This window comes from Nicotiana tabacum, chromosome 7 (genome assembly GCF_000715075.1).
Source record: "Nicotiana tabacum cultivar K326 chromosome 7, ASM71507v2, whole genome shotgun sequence".
Classification (NCBI taxonomy): Eukaryota; Viridiplantae; Streptophyta; class Magnoliopsida; order Solanales; family Solanaceae; genus Nicotiana; species Nicotiana tabacum.
This window is the reverse complement of record NC_134086.1, coordinates 156705395-156716019: the sequence shown is the minus strand read 5'-3', so window position 1 is coordinate 156716019 and position 10625 is coordinate 156705395. Positions and strand designations below refer to the sequence as shown.

General features: G+C 37.9%; 1 long non-coding RNA gene across 1 annotated transcript; it reads left to right on the top strand.

Annotated features, from left to right (window-relative positions):
• The first annotated feature begins 1361 nt into the window (after window positions 1-1361).
• LOC107775087 (uncharacterized) lies at window positions 1362-8126 on the top strand. The gene is made up of 2 exons (XR_001645652.2): window positions 1362-2082; window positions 7830-8126. It is a non-coding gene; the product is annotated as an uncharacterized LOC107775087 (long non-coding RNA).
• Window positions 8127-10625: the final 2499 nt, after the last annotated feature.

Genomic DNA, 10625 nt, shown 5'->3' with positions numbered 1-10625 from the left:
TTCTGTTTCATCAGCAAGACTCACGGTGAGTCTTGCTCAAGAAAGGATTCTGAGCTCTTCATCGAAGAGAAAATTAGACGAAGCCCGTAGCTCTAAAGGTGAAGAGGAACAAGAAGAGGGATCATTAGTGTGTAGGCATCGGGCTAGGAGGCACATTATTTCAAATGATGAAGCCACCCCTCCTCCAAGTTCAGTTCCTGTGAATGAGCCTGAAGATGCTTCTTTAGTGAGTTCTGATGAAGATATGAATCCTCCCCCTTTTGACTCTACTGGTCGGCTATTTTCCCGTGGTTTTGATAGTGAAGATTTTGGTCCCGTTTCTGAAGAATTACCCCTTGCCCCTCTTCCAATGTCAGTCCTCATTCGTTCTCAATCTACCGTTCCTGTTGTTTCTACTACTACTACTCCCGTGGCTGCTTTCACTTCCTCAACTGTCCATGTTGCTACTATTTCTCATGTTGAAGTTGGTACTTCTAGTAGCAATAGGGTGATGAAAAAGGTTACCATAGAAGTTCCTGAAGTTGGTAATCTGTTGAAAAAATCTGGTCAAGCCGACGTATGGTTGAAACCTCTACTTGGCACAATTGAGAAGTCAAAGTTGGAACACAACTCCTTGACATGGATGAATGATATTGTTCATTCATCTTTGAAGGTTCAAGTCTTAGCTTTTTCCTTTCTTTTCCTCGTGGTTATTTACTTTTGTTTGACAATCGCTTCTTTCTTTTCTTTTGTAGATCAACTTGATAGGCACTGAGCTTAAGAAAAGAATTGTTCACACTGAACAGCTAGTCAATGATTATCGTACTGAAACGGATAACTAGAAGGAAGAATACAAGGGTCTTCAATTGGAAAAAGAAGTTTAGCTGAAGAGAAGTGTGCTTTTGAACAGCAAGCAAGGATGATGGTGTAGACATGTAATTTTTGACCCTCCCCAAGATTTTACATATTTTAGCAATTAAATATTTAATCTAGGCCTAATATCGCTATTTCAACTAGTTTTGACTCTTTTACTTTATTTTGTCACAAAAATAAAAATTACAAAAAATAATTTCTTTTATTTAGGTAATTGATATTTTATCTTTTTACTTTTAGTTTACCTACCTTTCATAAAATTTAAAAAAACAAAAATGTTCCACTTTGTTTTCAGGAATATTAGTAGTTTGGTAGGAATATTATTTTAATTTTGCAATGATTTTAATCTAATTCCATTTTTATCTTTTAGTATGATATTTAAAAAATACCAAAAATAGGTTTATTTTAACGGTTAGTTTTACTTTAATAATTATTTTACTTAAGTAGGATTAATTAGTAAATGAGGTAGTATTTTTAGTCTTGTTCAATGAGAAAGAATAAAGTTTGGGCTCAAACAATCTATTTTTAAGCCCAATTTTCGGATAAGTCCAATATCCAATACCCACTAAGCTAACCCTGAGACCCTTCTAGAGGACCCCTAATCTCTAATGAACATGAGAACACCTAACCCAGCCGTTTTTCATCTTCAACACCAAAAAAACCCTAGGTCTATCTTCTCCAACCTAAGACCCCAATCTCCATAGCTGCCGCCAGTCCACCTCCCCCCACCGGCTGCTCATCGCTGCCAACCACCACCTTCGACCAAAATCTAACAAAATAGACTCATCAAGCTCACGATAATATGGCACATCTAGTTGTTTTCTTGTTAACTCGTTCTGAATTTCCTTCATAGCAAATTGCTCAGGCTTCATCTCTTCTTCGGATTTTTTTCTGATTTGCTGGATTAACAGATCTAAAATGCGCGACCCCAAACCAGCCCTCTTGCCCATAAAACCATACCAATACAACCCAAAATCAGTCCCAAAGAAACTCAAAAACCAGCTGGAGTTTAGTTTTTGTCATTCTGGTTTAGTTCGATACTTCTAGTAGGCTTCGAGGTTGTCAGTGGTCGTCATTCAGGGGCTCCACTTCAGTTTTGTCTGGGTTCTTTTGTTCTGAGGGAGTTCGAGTTCAGTGGGGTCCTCCGTTGAGTGTCGTCGATCGTGGATCAAGTTTGTTGTTTGAGGAGGCTATTTTAGTTATAATAGTGAAGACAACATTCTGCTTGAGGTCTATTCTTTTCCTCTATCTCGTTAGTTTGCTCAATATATTCTTGGAAGTTTATTTAATTTGTTTGTGCAATGATGATTTTTTTTTCCGAATATGAAATTGCTCTAATCAAATTTTGTTTGGAATTCAAATGATTGGTTGTCAGATTAGTTAAAGTAATTAAATTAAAGGATATTGATTACGCGAATTAGAAGTATTTTCTTTGAATTTCAACTGAAATATTGATTTAGGCTATATTTCAAGTGAAACAGATTTTTCACTCACAAATTTTTATTTTTGCAAAAGAAAATTTCAAGTGAAGTTCATATCTAAACGAAAATGGTTTCCACAACACTTTTTAGCTTCAAGTGCTATGTTTTTTCCTACTTCGATTCAAATATTGTCCAAAACGCCTAGCTAGTTAAAAACTTTGGGCTGCTTTACTTCTTATTAAGTTGAGATTGACATTTAGGAGTCATTTGCCATGTCTTCATTACAAGCTGCTGATCCTTTTGAAGTATAATTAATGTTATTTTCTCCTATCCTACACCAAGTATTGTACTAAGCCATTGTTTGAAATTTATTATGATGTGAATATGTCCTACCAAGAACACTAATGTCATTATAGTTATAGTAGATGACAACTGACAAACAATTGCATTAATATTCATTTCGATGATTGTGTCCTTCAATTCTTCTCTTTTTCCCGAGGGTTATTTGGCTTGATTGAACCAAAAGAGTAAGTAGTCCATTGTTGAATTCGTTGATTTGATCGTGAAGTGGTATAATGAATTATATAGATTTGAAATTAGAAGTTAACCTAATTTTGATTCCCAAACTTATGGCCTTCACAACAATCTCAAATTAGTTTAGGACGATAATCATGAACATCGTAGCTTGATTTAGGTACGATTAAATAAATCATCGTGGCTATGGGTACGGTTCTCGTGACAGAGTCATGATACATGAATTCAAATTCGGGTGTGCATTTTATGTGACCAGACCATAATTTTGAATAGTAATAAAAATAAATATGTTGTAAATCGCAGGTGCGTTTCATGTGACGCGGCGTGTACCAAAATGACAAATGTACAACATCGTAATTTGTTCCAGAAATAATACCACAAATACTAAAAGCGGTTAACTGAATAATTGAACGCGGTTAGAAGATAAAAAAGCACAATAGGTTCAAATATGTAATAATTTAGATAATGTTACGACCCGGATTTTTCACCCTCAAGAGTCGTGATGGCGTGAAAGCTAGGCAAGCCAATTGTTACAGTTCTACACATTAACATTCAACCTTAAACAGTGATAAACAGTAATTATAACTAAACAAATGAAAAGCGCAGAAGTGTAAAATAAGTCCAAGTACTTCAATACATGTCTACCCATGAATCTGGTGTCACAATATCACGAACATCTATGATTTTTACTACAACCATTGGTTTGGAAAGAAAGATACAACTGTTCTCAGAATGAAAGAGACAGCAAAAAAACTAAAGTAGGGGAGGGGGACTTTAGGCTCTGCGGACGCTAGCAGATCTACCTTTGTCTCCCTGGACTGAAGGCAGCTACCTCACCTACTCATCGGGTCCGGTACCAAAATCTGTACAAAAGAGTACAGAGTATAGTATCAGTACAACCGACCCCATGTACTGAGTAAGTGTCGAGCCTAACCTCGACGAAGTAGTGACAAGGCTAGGATATGACAACCATAAAAACTTGTGTAGATATATTATATACGAACATAACAGTAATAGCAGGAAATAACAAATAAAAATGGGAAGGGGACATGTTGGGGGGAAATAACAGATTCTAACAATAAGCCAGTAAAGAAGCATTAATAAGGAGCATAATGAACATCATATCTAAGTTAATCAAAGTAATGAAACGGTAACACGTGCACGACATCACCCTTCGTGCTTTTACTCTCGTCCTCACCATATGAAACAACATAAATGGCACGACATCACCCTTCGTGCATTAACTCTTAAATCATGCCACGACATTACCCTTCGTGCGTTAACACTCATAATATCGTGCACGACATCACCCTTCGTTCTTTACACTCTCACAATAACATGCACGGCATCACCCTTCATGTTTTACACTCTTCCTCACCCAAACAATAAAAAGAATATGTCCCAACAAGTGAATCAACAATATCAACAATAACATCCAGCAAGGTAATCAACAATATCAACAAAACATCCCGGCAAGGGATTCAGCAATAACCAATCTCGTTTTAAACAATTACTTTACAAAAATGAAACTCAACTTGTGCCAGTTCTCAACGATAATCAATTACCAAAAGACTTTCATAAGCTTTGTTCAACATTAACAATCATCAATTTGAGCATGATCGATACATAATAGAGTCACAACAATCATGATATAAGACTCACGGGTATGGTTGACACCAACGTATAGATGCTCGTCACCACACCTATACATCGTACTCAATACAAACACATAGCAAATAAACCACAAATCCTATTCCCTCAAGCTAAGGTTAGGCCAAATACTTACCTCGATTCCACAGATAAATTAAGCCTATACTACCACTTTACCTCTCGGTTCCACTTCCAATTCGCTTGTATCTGGTCACAATTTACTTAACGATATCTATAAATGCTAAATAAACCAATTCCAATGCATGAAAATAGGTTTTCTAATAATTTTTCCAAAAAATCAAAAATCGACCCCGGGCCCACTTGGTCAAAACCCGAAGTTCGAACCAAAACCCGATCACCCATTCACTCATGAACTCAAATATGTAATTAGTTTTGAAATCGGACCTCAAATCGAGGTCCAAATCCCCAAAAATTTGAAAATCCTAACTTCTACCCCAAAACACCCAATTTCCCATGAAAAACCTTTGATTTTGAAATGAAATCATGTAAAAAGATGTTATAGATTGAAGAAAGTAAGTTAGAAATTACATACTAATGATTTGGAGAAGCATCTTTCTTTGGAAAATCGCCCAAGAGAGTTTAGGGTTTGAAAGAGTATGAAAAATCGATGAAATCCCATCAAAATTCTCATTTAGCAGGTCTCAGATGTCGCAATTGTGAACCCCTTTGGAATCCTGTCATCTTCGCAATTGCGAAGGAAAATATCGCATTTGCGATGGGCGGACTTCGCAATTCCCACCTAGTGCTCGCATTTGCGAAGAGGGCCTGCCCATGCTTGGTACGCATTTGCGACACCGGGGTCGCATTTCCCAAACCTGAGCACCTCGCATTTTGCGAGGTCTGATCTCAAATTTGCGAGATCAAAGGCTTGTTACACAGCTGCAACATACCAGTAATTTTTCTAAGTCCAAATTCACTCCGTGGCCTATCCAAAACTCACTCGAGCCCTCAGGTCTCCAAACCAGTTATGCACGCAAGTCTAAAACATCATATGGGCTTGCTCGTACGATCAAATAATTAAAATAACATCAACAACTACGAATTAAATCTCAAATTCATGAAATCACTCAAGAACATTGAAATTTCTATTTTCTCAACTATAGGTCTGTTTTATACAAAACCACTTTCGATTATTACCAAATTTCACAGATCCAACTTAATTATTATTTTAAACTTGTACCGGGCTCCGAAACCAAGATACGGGCCCGATACCATCAAGAAAATGCTTCAATTCACTTCTAAAAGCCTTTATATTTTCCAGCAAATAATTTTCTTCAAAAATTCTTTTCTCTGGCTTGGGACCTCAGAATTCGATTATGGGCATATGCTCATGTCCCATATTTTACTACGGACCCTACGGGAACGTCAAATCAAGGGTCTGGGTCCGTTTTCCAAGAATATTGACCAAAGTCAACTTTAACCAATTTTAAAGGCCAATTTCATTATTTTTCTTAAATTTCACATAAAAGCTTTCTGGAAATTCGCCCGGAGTGTGCACGCAATATGAGGTGAGACAAAAAGAGATTTTCAAGGCCTCGGGATGCAAATTTAACTTCTAAAATAAAAGATGACCTTTAGGGTCATCACAGATAATTAGGCCAATTATTAATAGTTAAGCGATCATTCTAAAACCACGAAACTCGGAAGTGCCTCACACTTTCTTCCGGGTTAACAGAATTCTTTACCCGAATTTTTGTGTTCGAAGATAAAAAATAAGAGTTAACTTTCTCGATTCGGGATTTTAAACCGGCGACTTGGGACACCATAAATTGTCCCAAGTGGAGACTCTGAATTTGAATATAAATAATCCCGTTTCGGTTATTGTCACTTTAATTGGAAAAACTCCCTATCCCTTGCGGGAAAAAAGGAGGTGTGACAGCTCTGGCGACTCTACTGGGGAGAAGAACCCAGAACATCTTGTTCAGGGTTCAGAATTCAAGCTTAGAATAACTGTTATAGTTAGCTTTTATTTATTATCTAATTTTTACGTGTTTGAGCCTAATGTGCTAAATGTCGTTTTTTACCACTTTGATATTTCTTGGACTATATATAAACTATTACGAAACCCTCTTCTCTCTGAGTCTTCTAAATCATTTGGGAAGCGTGCGCTTCGTGTGGCTTCTTTTCTGTTAGAGTCATATCCCAATTTTAGAACGAGGTTCGGATTATTTGCAAAGCCGGCGAAGCTTCTGTATTCCCGGTATGCTCCCCCCCGGCTCGAGTTGTCCGTTCGGGTAAGCCAGGTCTAGAACACAACCCTAAATTTAAACCTAGAATAACATAGTCTCATGCCTAATCCCTAGTAGGAACGTTTGTTTGCATCATGTGCATTTGACTTTGGAGACTCAACACAGGGGTTGGGTCCGTCTAGGGCAGGTGTACCCAAAAATAAAAGACCATCCTGATGCATCTTATGTGCTACATGTTCCATTCTTCAAGGGTAAAAAGGGTCATTTGACGGACCAATAATGGTTGAGGATAAATGAGAGAGAAAAGAAGGTGAAGTGTGAAAATAAAGAAAGTAGGGCCCAGTTATATTTTTATTTCACATTTTTTTAAAGAAAAAGACAAAAATAAAATCCCAAAAAAAGATTTTGCACTTGTCCATCATTTTTTGAAAAAAAAATCAAAAAAGGGAAAAAGAAAATCCAAAAAGAGTTTACATGTTTCATCATATTTCAAAATTCTCGCCCTTATCCAATCTTCCCGAACTACGCATACCTGATTCTCATTTTTTGGGGTGGGATACATTGGCAGTCCACATAGGGTCTGGTCTTCTTAGTGAGTCTTAAGTTCTTGGCTTCGAGGGTCATAGCCAAATCTTGCATGTCTAGCCACTTTTGGCCACATCGGTCATTTTGCAAAATATGACTATTTTTGTAAAGTGGTTTGTTTAATTGTCCGGAGAGTCTTGAATCTACAATTAGGTATCTCTTTACTTTAAAGCCCCATCCTTGTCGAATTTGCATGTCTAGCCGCTTTTGGCCACATCGACCATTGTTGCAAAATGGGGTCATTTTCGCAAAAGTGGTTCAGTGACCCAAGTCATAGAGTCCTAAGTCCACAACAAGGTGTCCTCTCAGTTTAAGGTCCATTCTGTTAAATTTGCATGCTTAGCCATTTTTTGGCCACATAGGCCATTTCTACAAAATGGGTTATTTCTGCTAAGTAATTTTTCCATATCTTAGAGGTCACTTTTGTTGAGTTTGCACTTCTAGCTACCTTTTGGCCACATAAGCCATTTTAAAAAATAGCCTCAATCATATTTTGCATGTGTCCAATAGGATGTTTTATTATCTCACATAATGTTCTAAGTCTTTAACTCTATTTGATCTTATTTTTCTCATACAGGTGTGGATCTACTTACCAGAGCTTGAGCATGACAGACACCTCAGGACCATTTGGTCAGGACCGTTGCACCTAGGAGTTTCTTAAGGAGGTTTTTATTTTTTTATTTTTTGAGTCTGCTTTTTTGTTGTCTTGTACTTTATAGTCATGTTCAGTAGCACTGGCTCTTTTAGTTAGTGTTAGAGTTTGTTGTAGTATAGTTGAATTTTTCAAGTCTCTCGTTATCATATTTCCTGTTTTATATTTGAAAACCGAAACAAGATTATAAATGAAAACTCAAAAAGATTTTTGTTTTTAGTTTATTATATTTCCAGAACTACGCCTGATCTGATTCATGAAGGACATAATACGTAGGCAACTTGCATAGGGTTCCATCGAATCACTATTAAATAAAAAAGCATTAAAGACAACAACAAAAAAAGAGGAAAAAAAGTAAATGAAGTTGTGGGACGTGAGAAATGAGAGGAAAGAAAAGAGCGATAAGGAAAAAGAAAAGAGGAGAAAGGTAATAAAAAACCAAGCGGTGCTAGAAAGGAAAATGGAGAAGGAAACGGGGCAAGAAGAGTGAAATTGGGATGATGCCATATGACCTTTGTACCCTCGAAGACATTTTAGAATTGATAACTGTGACTAGGTGCATTGCACATAAAATGAGATTATCTTATGTTAAATGCCCTAACACTAACATGATAACTTCATTTTGTTCCTCTTTATTATATTTATTATAGCAGAAAGGTGGTTGGTTTGTGGTTCTTAAAGTGGTAACTCTTCTCTACAACATAAAGTCGAACGACAATGGCAGATGACAACAACAGTGAGTTGGTTGGTACTGGTGCACAAAAACAATTGGTTGAACAGGACAATGGGTTGGTTGAAGAGGTAAGGATGTTAAGACAACACATGACGGACATGTATCAGGCTTGGATGACTGGGAAGGCACCACCCCTGCCACCACCTAGTTTCCTATATGCTACCCTTACCCAAACTCCGGTCATAGTGCCAGACGATCTCCCATACTCTCCAAATTCTCATGCTTATCACAGCTTTCCCAACCACCCTAGTAGCTCTATCACTCGTCCTCCAACTACCTTTCCCAAAAATTTCCCTCCTGTCATATCCACTATCCCCACGATCACAACTTCTCAACAATCTTCCCTTCATAGATCCAACAATGAACACCCACTCAAAACTCATGATGCCCAATATTACCCCTTGGAAGTTGCCTACAAGGTCCTTGACTCATACAATCATAGCCCTCGGAATGAGCTCATGTTGAAAAATGAAAAGTTCACAGGAAAAGAAGGGCGAGAAGAGATATCTAGGAAGATGAAAGGTATAGAACAGTCCTTAAGGAGCATGCAAGGGATGAGAAATCAGATTAACATGTCTTACATTGACTTGTGTGTGTTCCCTGATGTTCATCTGTCCGCGGGGTTTAAAATGCCAAAGTTTAACTTGTATGATGGGCGTGGAGATCCAGTAACCCATATGAAGGGTTATTGCAGTGAAATGAGAAGTGTTGGTAGGAAAGATGATTTGTTGATGGCGTATTTCAGTGAGAGTTTGAGTAGGTGATAACTAGGGATTATGATGCATTTTACACTCCTTCTTGCTTAAGTTTTGATTAGAAATGTGTACAAAATAGTCCCAAAGGCTCACATGTTGTACTTAATTGCAGGGTTTGGTCAACAAGGTGACAATTTGTCAAAAACCATCTAAAAAAAGAGTGAAACATGCACAAGTACCAAGAACAAGGCCAAGCTCAGTCTAATAGGATCAGTGCGGCCGAACACCATTCTGTGCGGTCCGCAAAGATGAAGTTCAGAAAGCATGCAATTCAGGCAGCAAGGCAATGCGGCCGCAAACGGCCGCACTCGACTTTGTGCGGTCCGCAAAGCTCAAGTTCAGAGAGGTGCTATTTTGGAGGAACCTGGCCAATGCAGTCCGCGGTCCATTTTATGCGGACCACAATAGAAGCCACCGCGGCTGCAGAGCATTTTGTGCGGTCCGCCGTGGGCAACTTCAGAGAGCAAACTATTTAACCAAGAGCCTTAGTGTGGCCGCACTAGCCCCGTAGGGGTATTTTTGTCCAGAATTTTCAGCCTAGTATAAATAGTTTCTTTTCCCCTTTTTAGGTCATCAGTTGTATTTTGGACCAGAGCTGCACTCGTGAATAGTTCATTTTTACCATTTTGAGTAATTTTAGCTTAATTTCATCATTGAATCTTCAAGTTTTATCTAGTAATTAATTATTATGGGCTTTTCTTCATCTATTTCTTTGTTTTCTTCCATGAGTATCTAGACCCATTAGCTAGGGTTGTGGCTCAACCCTAGTGTAGGTAATTGATGGGTCTTGTGTTTTAATGCTTGATTGTCTATGGGTGTTTGATATTTGGACTAATTTAGGGTTTTAATGTTGAATTAGTGGTTGCAAACACTAGTTTATGCCTAGTTGACTTTTGGCTCTTCTTGAGAAAGAGAACCTAAGTCTATGAAATTGGTCCAACAAGGAATTGGGGCGTATTCAAGAGATTGATAGCCCCAATTAAAGGGTTAAACATAGATATAGTAATACCCGACTTGAACCTCAATTGCTTGCACAAATTGTCACACCCAGTTGGTCTTGAGAAAGTCAATTCGGGCAAAATCACTCGAACTACCGAGAGGTATAGAGTGAGTAGAATCGTGTAATGGTTATATCATACTCCCCAAATGTGACAATCTAGCCTTAGACTCAAGAATCCGTCAATTAACCACCTAGGAGAAAGTAACTACCCTAGTGCCTTTTATCTATTTGAA